At 31.2% G+C, this 13,630-nt stretch overlaps 1 protein-coding gene across 1 annotated transcript in view; it reads left to right on the forward strand.

Moving 5' to 3' along the window:
* The first annotated feature begins 5,939 nt into the window (after nucleotides 1-5,939).
* The window catches only part of LOC133199780 (somatostatin receptor type 2-like), a 32,893-nt gene continuing 25,202 nt past the window's right edge, over nucleotides 5,940-13,630 (forward strand). The window contains exon 1 of the mRNA XM_061335622.1: nucleotides 5,940-5,989. The gene's annotated coding sequence lies outside the window, so the exon portion shown is untranslated. The remainder of the gene's footprint in view (nucleotides 5,990-13,630) is intronic.

Genomic DNA, 13,630 nt, shown 5'->3' on the forward strand with positions numbered 1-13,630 from the left:
AATTGCAATTAGTCTCCCTGGTTGTAAATTGAAATCAAATTGTTTTTAAAAATCATAAAAAATGTATGGAAGATGCACATTGGCCAAAGAGTTTATTCAAATTAGCATGTTTTTCAAAAAATAAATTAGGGCCTATTGTAAAACAATCAACAGAATGTACCTCAATTTGACTTATCCGCTGTTTGTCGGTCTGGGGAGAGAAGTTTTAAGTTAACTCACTGGTCTTATATGAGACTGTTTTGTATTTATATATCGTAACCAATCTATTAGAAGTTATAGAACTTGTGTATTATCCTTTTGACTTTGTCAATAAAGTATGTCCAATTTAATTCAATCTTTCATATGGATTTGTTGTTTGTGGGTTATTTATTCTTTACAAGATAGAAGATCTCGCGGCTGTATACTTTATTTGAATCATACTCAGTTGGCTAAAAGAGGAGGAGGGGCTAAATAAAATGTACAATATTGTTAGGTAATTTGTTTAATAAAAGTACACGTAAATATTTTTCTAAATCATAAATGTGAAAATTAACATCAAATTCTTTTATTTGATGTTCTTTATACTGAAAACCACCTGCATGGTAGGTAATCTCTAGCATTTTCTCCAGCACAACATTCAAGAGCTTTGAAATTAGAAATCGAGTTTCACTTTGCAAAAATTTGCAGTTTTAAAATTTATTGTATAATTTTACAAAGTAACAAATAATATTTTAATAAAAACCAATTAAATATCAGTCGGTTTTACTCTATGATGTAACTCTCCACTACAAAATATTTATGTTTTCTGTTATAATGACAAGTAAACCAATCTCATATATTCCAGTTGGAATTTAGCCAATGGAGACATTATGATTGTATTTGGAGAATAAGAGGCAAAGATAAGTACCAAAGATTAATTCCACTTTTCCAAGCATGAAACTTTGGCCTGATATGTAAGCTTTAACATAAACCTGTGTAGACATGTAAATTAAACAACAAATCTCTTTGTATATTTAAAGTAAAAAACTAAAACAGCATGTTTTCTATATGTTAACATAGGTAAAACATAAAACACCCATTCCTTTTTTATATGTAAACTAAAACAACAAATCTCTTTTTATATGTAAACTAAAACAATAAATTTCTATTTTTATATGTAAACTAAAATAATAATCCTTATATGCAATTTTTTAAACAAATCTTTGTTTGAAAGGTAAAGCAATAAATGTTTCTGTAAACTGAAAAAGTTGATTTGATGTGCAATTTCTGAAACGAGGCAAGTTATTGATAAATAAGATGATGCTAGAAGGATGTCAACAGTCTCGTTAAAAGTCAAAAATATTTCGACAATTGTAAAGTCGATACCATGACTTGTTAGCAAATATAGTATACCGTTACGTCACATGTCAAATGTTGACTGATGTTTTTCATACATATTGTTAGGCCATTATTATACCCCCAGCTTTAAAAGCGGGGATATGTAGTGATGGGGGTGTACGTCCTTCCGTACGTCCCTAACACTTGAGGGTGCCCATCTCTTATCCACAATTTCCTCCTATACCACTGACTAAAATTTAATCTGTCTTTCACACAATATTTATTACATAGTGCCATTGTGCACCTCTTTTTATTTTTCGATCGTGCAGATAAATAGGGTTATCAATAGCAAAATATTAACAGTGCCATTCTTCCTATGATACAGGGGTACCCATCTCATATCCACACCTCTCCTACACCACTGATTAAAAATTAAACAGACTTTATCAGAATCATTATTACATAGTGTCATTGTACAACTCCTATTTTATTATTATTACTAATATTTTTGATCGGACAGATGTTTGAGGTTTTTCATAGCAAAACATGGATATTGCCATTCTTTCTATAACAAAGGGACTCATCTCTTATCCGCAATTCCTCATATACCACTGAATAAAATATAATCAGACTTTCACAGAATCTTCATTGCATAGTGCCATTGTGCACACTTTATTCTAATCACTTGATCGGACAGATATTTTGTTTTTCCATAGCAAAATATGGATATTGCCATTCTTTCTATAAATGGGGGTACCCATCTCTTACTCGCAACTCCTTCTATAAAACTGAATATTTAATGAAACTTTCACAGAATCTTTATTACAAAGTGTCATTGTGCACCTCTTATTTTTTAATCGAATCGGGCAGATGTTTGGTGTTTGCCATAGCAAAACATGGACACTGTCATTCTTTCTATAACATGGAGGGGGTACCCATCTCTTACCCTCTTCTATGATCAATGAATAAAATTAAATCAGGCTTTCACAGAAACTTTGTTGCATAGTGCCATTGTGAATCTTTTATTTTATGTCTGATCGGACAGATATTTGAAGTTTGCAATAGAAAAATATGGACACTGCCGTTCTTTCTATAATACGGAGGGGTGCCCATCTCTTATCCACAATTCCTCTTATACCATTGAATAAAATTTAACGAGATTTTCAAATTTTTTTTATATAGTGCTATTGTGCATTTTTTATGTTCTGATAGGACAGACATTTGGGGTTTCTCACAGCAAAACCTGGACTTTACTCTTGATACTCACGTGGAAGCGGGGTATCATTTTAGGAGCTCAGTGCTCAAAGTACCTCTAGTTTTCACACTGAATTTCTACGGATTTCTTCGTATACCCGATTATAGGGGAATACGGCAGGGTGTGACCGGTCGACAAGGGATGCTTACTACTCCATGGCACCTAATCTCACCTCTCCTGATGTTTTAGGGGTCTTCTCTGCTTACAATTTGTACTGTTTCAATGGATTTGAGCTTGATTAATGTTCGTTATCTTCATATTATTTTGGATAACCAAATACTGGTATGTATTGAAACATGCAGTATAACAGTCTATATAACAGTTTATATAACGCATGTGCATGTAGATACAGTGATATGACAGTTTATATTTAAACAGTTGTATGCGGTATAAGATACTTTGATTTGAAAGTATTTATTCTATCAATATGCTAATACTATGTTAAAATCACTCTGATTCTACACAAAAGTACTCTGAAGTGTTCTTAAAGATATACACGCTATATAAACGCGATTTTTTTTATGTGAAACAAAATGATTAAATGATTTTGAGAAACATGATGTGTAATAAAAAATAATTACTTTCCACAAAGTTTTACTAAATAAGTCGTTGTAATTACAAAACAATTAAGCAAGATCTGCAATTAAGAATTCAGCCTATTCATGAATATTGATGAAGGAAGTGCGTAAACAGTATATAGACACGCATGTCCCCGGGAAATCATAGACAACGAGGTACGTTGCATTTTGACGACGATTTTGAATAAAAGTTAATATCTGTCATTACAGAGTAGATGGTTAATAATGGTTGTTTTCAAAGATAAGTATCTTTAAACATAAAACGTATGCCATCCATGTCAAAAGCTATTTTGTATACCAAACAGCCTACCTCGTTTTCTTGACGCCATTTTTGTTTATCAATCTAAAAGTAGCGACGTTGTCACATGATGCATGAATTTAATTATAGCATTACTTTCCTAGTAGGATAATAAATAATTATAATTTGAGATCTTTATAATGCGTTCATTTCCAATTGTGTAATTTACAATATTTTCGTAACTTTATTTGGTAAACAAAATAAATAAACTTTATTTTTAACTGACGCAAGTGATAGCGTGTATTTCTTTAAAAGAATGCTGGAGTTCCTTATTGACAACATTTTTGTAGTCTTCGGAAGCCGTGTCTTCCAACAAAATGTTGGAATTTCGATGGGCACTAATTGTGCTCCTTTATTAGTTGATCTGTTTTTATATTCTTATGAAGCAGAATTTTTTTTAAAAACTTCTACAGGAGAAGAAAACACTTGCTGTGGCCTTCATCTCAACATTCAGACATACCGAAGACCTTTTATCAATTAACAATAGGTACTTCCATTCATATGTCGACTCGATATATCCTAATGAACTTGAAATTAAAGACACCACAGAGTCTGCCACATTTGTTTCATATTTGGATATTTTACTGACTATCGATAATAAGAGCCGACAAAAAACAAAATTGTATGATTAACAAGCTGAATTCAGCTCTTTCATCGTCAACTTTCCTTATTTATGTACACGTAGTTACATTCCGCTATGACCTGCATATATATGGTGTTTACGTCTCCCGACATATGAGATACTCAAGAGCATACTCTGAGTAAGATCATTTTTTTAATCGAGGCAGGCTACTGATTGATAAGTTGATGTTACAGGGATTTCATAAACCTCGTTTAAAGTCAGCATTTTGTAAATTCTATGGTCGTTATGATGATCTTGTTAAGAAATATAATTTAATCAATGGATCGTATTTTGGCTGATGTGTTTCATCATCCAATTGTTAGGCATTTGTTTTTATGCTAAATTTGACTACGGAACTTTGACTTTCCGCCTACCTGATCAATACATAATGCTCATGACGGGTGTGATCGATCAACAGGGGATGCATGCTCCTAGGCCCTTGTTCCTGTTTCTGGAATTTCCCGGGGTATTTGTTTTTATACCTTATTCACAGATTTGTATTGTTTGTAGATTTTATAAACCGATCACTGCTCGTTATCTTCACCTTTTTCATTAAGACATTTTTATGTGACGGTCCATTTTTCAGAACAATCTCTACTTTAAATACTGTGATGTGACAGTCTATATTTCATAATTTTTGGAGATTTTTTAATAAACAGGCTTTTATTTAATAGATGGCTTTTTCAAGATTGCCTTTCTATCAGCCTTATCTTGACCCTTAAAAAACAGTACATGTATTATATAACCTTTTCCTTGGGGTGGTTCATCCAATTTCTGTTATAACTTGCCGATTTAATGAAGCAGAATACTTTCTGATAGCCCCCCCCCCCCCCAAAAAAGACAGCTTTTGACAAACCTTGAAAAATATTGACATACTAGAATTCAAGACATGTAATTTTTATCTCAAACATTTCACATAAAACACTTAAACCTATTGATAAAAAAATGAAAAAGAACAAAAATGCAGTTGTATCTCTTTATTTACCAGTTATGTGGAATTAATTTACTTTTTTTCTTGTTATCATGATGGTTGTAGAACCAGTAGTGAAACATAGAGTAATAGTTGGCGACATAATTGATCATTGTGGATAAATATCTTGGTATGGAAGCAACTTTATTTAGTTATAATAAGTCTTCAAGTCTATTAAATCTATGTTCTCTTTGAAATAGGTATTAATAAAGAAGGAATGGATATAATATATATTTAAAGACCTTTGTATACAATTTCGAATGACGTAGTCTTCCTACACTTGTATGATAGAACATGTATAATTATGCCATTTTATTCTGTCGTGTGATGAGGATGTTTGTCGAAATTTAATATCTGTAAGGATTGTTTATAGGTCGGTTAACTCTGTAAAACAATAGTTGTCCAAAGTTTAGAATCGCTTTAATTTAAGCTAAAGTTGCCTATCTTTCTCAAGCATTCTAGGCATTATTAATAACATTATTAATATTGTAAAATATAAAGAATAGAACAATGCCTACCAATAATTACAACGGGTAAGTTTATGCATAATTCTGATTCGAGAATATGTGGCTATTTTTTCTATTACAGGATGATTTACACTTCTTATCACATTACTTTAATTCTGTGGAAGTCATTGCAAATCTGCTTTAGAAAACAAAATCACTGTCCCCAAAGGAACTTAAAGCTTGACAGGAGATTGACATGCAATCGAAACAGTTTGCAGGAGCATCTTTCTCCTGGTCAAAGAATTATGCATGCCGATTTGCCTTCGGTGAGGAATTTGACAAGATGGTTATGAAGTGAAGCGGAAGAGTCGCGCGCGTACGTCACTTGCCAACGGGGACTCATCGCTAAGGTTAGATATAGCTCTCGACTGCTGGCTGGGAGATTCATACAAGTAGCTGAGCTTCTAAGAGAAGATTCTTTATCAGATCTTCCACTGCAAGTGAATATTACTGGCTCACCTAAGGTAAGATGTCTTATGTATAAGAGATAAGTCATAAAAACTTAAAATTTTGATTTTACAAATAAGAGAATCAAGTTTTACGTAATTATCAGAGGATATGACTTTAAGATCTTTGAAAAAATTTAGGGGTGTCTTTTCAAACTTTTGCAATAGAGTTGGAATAAAACTAAACTGACTGTCATTAGGAAATCACAAAAACGAATTTATTACACTTTCGATATTTGTTCAGACTTCTATAAAAATGTAAAACACCCAGAATAGAAGAACAAATGTACTCACTATAAAAAAAAAAATCAAGATATCCTTTGTTGACAGCGAAATAAGCATTATACAACTTAAATGTGACCACCTCTTTTGTAGCCATAATAAATACTTTATTCTAATTCTAGCATTGCGTGCATTCTACTTTTACAATCAATATGATGTAGCTACTTAAAAAATCTAGATTTCTGTGATATAAAAAGGGACAAAAAATCATTTTTAATATCCAATCCAATTTTTGACAGAAAATACGTCCTCATTTTTTCAAAACGGCGACGCAGAAAAACCTTCCTAAATATTTTACCATTAACTCTTTGTTGTAGAACAGTTTTTTTTAGACAATATTGAATATCGCTGTAACATAAGGTTGTAGCATAACAAATTTATTTGATTTTTGTAAAAAAAATGATGCGTTTCCTTTCCAGCAAACCATAGGGATGGTAATTTACCTTGGAACTATATCTGTCATTTTCCCACCATTCGTTTGTTCTATTGATCTAATGTTAGTATCAAATTCCAGGAAAATCTCTTAAGCTGTATGGAATTATAAACTGTGACATTTACAGGTACACTGTATTTACAGAAAAATAGTCACCACTAATTGTTACTTTTCCCGTCTGTTAAGTAGAATGGGGCATCTTTAATACTTATCCTTAAGAGAAGCATTATATACAGATTGTTTGAGAATTTTTGGCTTCAATATCGATTCATTTAGTCCTTCAAAAATCAATTTTCCCGTAAAATAGAAATCTAATACACTAATTATTCTTCGAATGATAGCATATTTGGGGTCCCTGTCTTTTTTAATCATCCTATCTTTATTCATAAGATATTTCAAAAGTCTCTTTTGACCATTATCTTCAAGGTCTACACAGAAGATAAGTATCTTATTTCAGTTAAGGTATTGTTTTGTATTTCACTTTGAAAATAATACACCAAATGCATGTACTTTGAGTGTACATCATAAAACTTGTCCATGGATTTTTTTTTCATAATTTATGTGCTAAAAAGGGGATCATACATGTTAAGATAGAAAAAACATTCAAGATTAACTTCAAATCTAATCTCATTTGGACGAAAATATATATGAAAAAATATCAAGCTTTGTAATGACTTCTAAATCTATCTACGTATTTCTAAGTCTTCTTCACTATTTTGTTAAGTAATCTGATTTCTGATGAAAAAGCAATGAACAAATACAACTGGCCAAGTTACATCAAAATGTTGAAACTTTGATTATTTCTTTATTTCAGGAATTGGACGACTGAAAACTTTGATGATTTATGAATATTTATTATTTCCGTAGCGCGATAATGAGAAATTTGACAAGTGGAATAATTTGCGATAATAATTCGCTCGTCTATTCTTCCACATCAATAAGCTTTCTCCTCAAAAAGACAAAACTTTTTTTTCTTTTAATATGCAAAAATCTACTTCATTTTTTACTCTTCAGTTTTCAATCTACGGCGTCCAATTCTTCGGCAAGCTAAAAATACGTCAAACGATTTTAAATGACGTAAGCAGAAAATTAGTCTTTGGGATGATGATGAGTTTTTGTTTTTTTTTTTACGCGAAGAGATTTTTTTTTTACATCTTCACCTGTAAAAAATTATAAGCAGATTATATATACACTGTATATATATATATATATATATATATATATATATATATATATATATATATATATATATATATATATATATATATATATATATATAAAGAGGAGTCTTTTGCTGTGGTCTTCGATTCGACCTTTAGGAATATTGACGTTATTTTATCAATTAATAATATTAATTTTCTTTCAATATACTGTTTGTGTACTTAAAAAGCGGGCTTCATATTTTAGCGGCTTTGGCGCATACAACATTGGGCTAATTTATGAATACCGCTAAGAAATCATTTATGTATACAATATACGCTAATTCATGATTACACCAACAACTCCATACCCAGAGATTGCGCTAAATTTGAATACGCCAATTTATGTACACGTACAGTATTCCTTAAACCTTAAATAAAAGATGCCACAGGGTCTGACACATATATTTCATATTAGAACGTTTTACTAAACATGCGAAAATAAAACATTAATTGTAACTAACAACATTGATCACCTGCGTATGATGGTTATGTCTCCCAGTTGATTCGATACACGTGAGCATGTGCTACGTACAACCAAGTTCTAAACTGAAGCAAGTTACTGACAAACATTGTAAATATATAATATTTAGTGCGCATGATATTTTGTGGAAATTGATTTATTAACAAGACAGGACAGATTTGATTTAGCATATTTCATAATATATATAGAGAGAGAGAGAGAGAGAGAGAGCATTTAGCTATTTCCTTGATTTAGCGACTGCTTTCTGCCAAAAGCACTAAAATGAATACACTTCCAAATAAAAGGCAAAGGTATATATTAAAAATGTCATTGAAAGTCAATATTTTGCAAATTATGGGTCGATACAATGACCTTGTACAGTCCCTTGTGAAGTCAAATGTTGACTGACTTTTTCATAAAAGTTATAAGGTCATTTTTTTTTTACTGAATTGCGTATTGATTTTTCCGTTTACCCGATCATGACAAGGGGCACACGGCCAGTGTGGCCGGTCGACAAGGGATACCTTCTCCTCCATGGCACCTGATCCCACCTTTTGATGTATTCAGCTCCCCCCACAATTTATATATTCAATCGAAATTTGAAGCATGATTACTGCTTGATGTCCTCAAATTTCAATTCAGTTAAATTTGTGCCTCGTCAGGTATATAACATCGATATTTATCTAGGGTAGTAAATTCATGAACCTACATGGCTTCCGTAACTGTCAAAATCCAACACTCAGGATGTTTGATCTGGATCGTTGACTGGTTCAGAATTGGAATAACATTCCAAGCCTTTTTGAACAATTAGATTGCATTAAAAAGACATATTGTTAATCTTGTTTCGATGCCAATGGCGGTAACACTCTTTATTAACTTTATGAATTTTGAAGAGACCCCAGTATTCTTTTGGTGACTTGAAATCAAAATTGCATTGGCTTGTAACGTACAAGTGTTATCAAAAAAATAAGTTGCACTAAACAAAAAAATTTCAATTGTGTCTACTGTAAATGCAAAAAATCACCATTACTTTTTTCCCATATGTTTAGTAACGATTGAAATAAGATAATAACGTAAAAGGTGAAGATAACAAATAAGGATCAAAACGAATCGTGAACAGGGCAAAAACACGGACCTCTTAAAACATCAGAAAAGGGGACCAGGTGCCTAGGAGGAATAAGCATTCCCTGACGACCGGTCAAATTCACCGTGGCTTATGTATTGATTATGTACACGGATTACTCCTTAGTCAAATTTGATATAAAAGCTATGACCTAACAAATGGTATGACACATGTGTCCTTCACTAATTAACAATTTTCAATTGCCAATGAGTACATGACTAATTTTAATTAGTCATGTACTCATTGACAATTGAAAATTAATAATTAGTGAAAGACACATGTGAAACGAAATACGGCCTAACGAAAGATTGTATTTACAAACAAGGTCATTCTAACACCCGTTGAATTTGCGAAAAGCTGACTTTTGAGGGGGTTGTTTAAATCCTTGTAACATCAAGTTATTTGTCAGCAACTTGTCTCGGTTTAAAAATGATCGTATTAATGGGCATGTTATTATGTATCAAATCAGCTGAGAGACATCAACAACAGAAGCAGGTGATGTTGGAATATTGCTATATAAATAAGCAAAGTTGATGATGAAAAAGCTGAAGTTATTCCGTTTGTGACACAGTTTAGTTATTGGTTGGCCATTATCGCCAGTAAAACTTCCATTCAAATATGAAACAGATGTACATGTACACAGACTGCAGTGTCTTTTATTTCGACTTCACTGGGATATATCGAGTTCACATATGAATAAAAGTAACTATTGTTCATTGATAAAAGGTCTATCCAAATACAATAATGTAAAAATGTCTATATCTAAATGTCGACTTGAAGGCCAAATCACGATTTGTTTTTCTCAATGAAGAAGTTTTGAATAAATTCTGCTTCATTTGAATATAAAAACTGGTCGGATAATAAAGGAGTGCAATTAGTGGAAATAGGAATTCCAACAGTTTATTGAAGGACCTGGTCTCTAAAGACTACATAGATATTGTCAATGAGGAATTACAGTATCAAAGACTACATATATATTGTCAATGAGGAATTACAGCATCTTTTAATATCAACTTCATGGACTTCATAACCTTATGGAAGAAGTATCATTTTCTATTTCAAGTCGTTATTCAGTATATTGAGATCATTATCGAATTTTGGTAACCAACAAATCTTGAATTCACGAAGTTCATGAATTGATCATAATGCCATTGTTTTCCAATTAAATTCCATATTTCTCGACAATGCATGTAATTCATCAATTTCAAGTAGTTCCATAACTTTTTAAAAGGGAATAAAGCTATGACTGATACTTATAAAAAGACGATGTGCACAATTTACAAGAACACCTGTAAATTATTCAATGATGATGAGTATATGATCTCTCTCTCTCTCTCTCTCTCTCTCTCTCTCTCTCTCTCTCTCTCTCTCTGGCAATGACAATGAGACGTTGATTTACATTGTGTGGCTTTTAACACTGTTCTTGATAAAATGGCCTTCGATTTTTTTTTTACTTGATCAACAAGATCAATTTTAAGAGATTGAACAGAAAACACGATAGCTCCGCATCATGTTATGCAGAAAATAGTTTTTTAATTGAAATTTTACAAAAACAATTTCCGTTCCTTTAATGACGGCATTTCGTTTTTTCCACAATTCGTGTTTTATTACAACAGAAGGTTCTTTTAATAGTAAGATGATGTTCTTTATTTTACGAAACGAACACCCACAACGAAAATACCATTTCCTCAACCATTGATATGTTTTTTACGCCATTACTCAGCAGAAAAATCGCAGAAAATATCCTAGGTAATCGCAGGTCAGATGTGTGGATGGGTTTTTTTTATTTTGCATAATCTTTTAATCAAATTCAAATTCTAGTAAATAAATTACTTGAACATCCGTCATGGTAAAACATTTTAATTATCAAGAGTAATCCATTTGTTGCATTGCCAGCTGCCGTTCATCATTAATTGGATAATTAATTATAATAATTATAATAACAATAATTATAAAATATATCGATATTTTGCCATGTATTTAAAAAATATTCTGTTTGATGTTTTGTTCTCATGTATAGGACGTACTTTTCTTGATAAAATATTAATCAGCTCATCTTTTCCGTTATCCTGACAAACTCCCACATAATAAGTACAAATATGAAGAAAAAATACTTTAAATTCTTTTTTTTCTTTCGTTACCTGTATTGTAAACAATTTCAAAATGAAAATTACATATTTTTTTTTTCGTGTTGTATTGAAAATAGAAAAGAAGATTCAAAGATTCGTCATACAGCGGAAAATAACTCGAATCAAAGTATATCTTCTACAATGAATTATTATGGATTTAAATGGATGAGTGATCAGGAAGATTTTTTTGTTGAAGGTCAATTAGTTTTATTACATTTATAAAACGTGCCATAAAGTGAAGAAATTTCCTGAGTGGCATGCTGATTAGATTGTTGTCCATTTAATCTTTAATTTAGCAAATGAATGCAAAAAGATGTCTTAAGGATTAGGCACGTACTATTGCAATGAAAACCGGCCACCAGGCTTATCTACAAGTACAGATACCAAAACATTTTCTACAAATAAGTGTGGCTAGAGTTTTTCACGTGGCATAAGCCATATCAAAAACAGAATTTTTTAAAAAAAAATTGTGAAATTCTGATTGATTCGCATATCTAAATTGTTATAAATATTTTTGTTTGGTTGGAATCATACCTGGGATCACACATGCTTATAGCAGCATTTTCATCATTAAAGTGTAATACAGATCTAAAGAACATCTAAAACATACAGATGGTTTAGCTGAGTCAATTTGAATTTATACTGGGTTTGAAAACACAAAAAACGACCAATGGCCATACATAGTTTTATATCGAAAGAGAGATACCTTCTTTTTTAACCTCGCCAAAATAAAGATACTTTGAAATGCTAACGATATCAATATGTATCATATATTGTAAATTTTGAATTTATAGAGTAGACATAAGTAAAAAAAATTGCAAAATAGTAATTACATTAAGGTTATTATCATGTTGCATTTAAAATTTTGCATTCATTTCTACCCTTTAAATTCAACATTTACAATATATGATACATATATGTACATGTATGCCTCTATTTTCGGATGCTTAATTGTATTTTGGGATACTTAAGGAGAGATTCCTCTCGTATTTATCATATTTAAACATAAATGAAATTTTCACAGATTCAAGAGGACAATATCACCAAGTGATGACATCAATTACATTATATTTGACCGTTTCATTAAAAGGTCAAGGTCATGTCAAGGTCTTAATCTTTTCCGCGTCATTAAGAATCAGAAATTATTGTTGCCAATCATGTAATACTTATTTTTCCTTTAAAAGATTTAATCTTTTTCTTTTTACATAAAAAGTTAATACAGCAAAAGGTCTACCAGATGATAATATCAAATTGAGATAAACAGTTAAACTAAATAGATATTAGGTAACCCGAATTTCCTCTATTTTCTTCATTTTTTAGGGAATATTGCTTTGTATATTTAAAATTTTATTATTTTTACATATGGTAAAGTAGTCATGTAAATTTACAAAATGATGCAAAAACCAAAAGTTTTGACCGTTGAATAAGAGAGGAAAACATTTTTTTACTGAATTTTTACTCGAATCTGTTCTAAGACTCCTTAGCTTTCAAAGGCTATAAGATTGCCATTTGTCTAGAAAATAATATTTATTTGATATATTTTATAGTTTTAGTCCATTATTACTAATTTCATTTACTACAAAAACTTCCTTCAGCCTTTGATTTTTTAAAAATGCCGTTTAAATTCCTTGTTCTGTGGTAATTTTGAGAAACATAAAAAGAGATATTTTCATACGCCGCCCTTCCGCCAAAAATATAGTCCCTGCTAGATTTCAAAGTCAATTTACCATTACTATTTCAAATTGTACAATATGATCTTTAAAATCCGTAGCATCTAAATATAAAAGACTTGTAAGCAAATATACTTTGAGTATATCATTTAGTCAGAAACCAGGCAAGAATCCTTCCTTAATTGTATTTTGGGATACTTCATTGTATTTTATCTTTATAACAGATGTTTCGAAAAAAAAAATCATCATTCGTCCATGACATATTTCCAGACATATAAAATTGATTGATATACAAAATAAAAGGCAAATTACAATATCTGACTAAGCAGTGATGGTTGTGGAAGTCTATAATTAACAGTA

Source organism: Saccostrea echinata, unplaced genomic scaffold (assembly GCF_033153115.1).
Source record: "Saccostrea echinata isolate AGI-Se365-2 ecotype Australia unplaced genomic scaffold, CSIRO_AGI_Sech_v1 ptg000002l, whole genome shotgun sequence".
NCBI classification, from domain to species: Eukaryota; Metazoa; Mollusca; class Bivalvia; order Ostreida; family Ostreidae; genus Saccostrea; species Saccostrea echinata.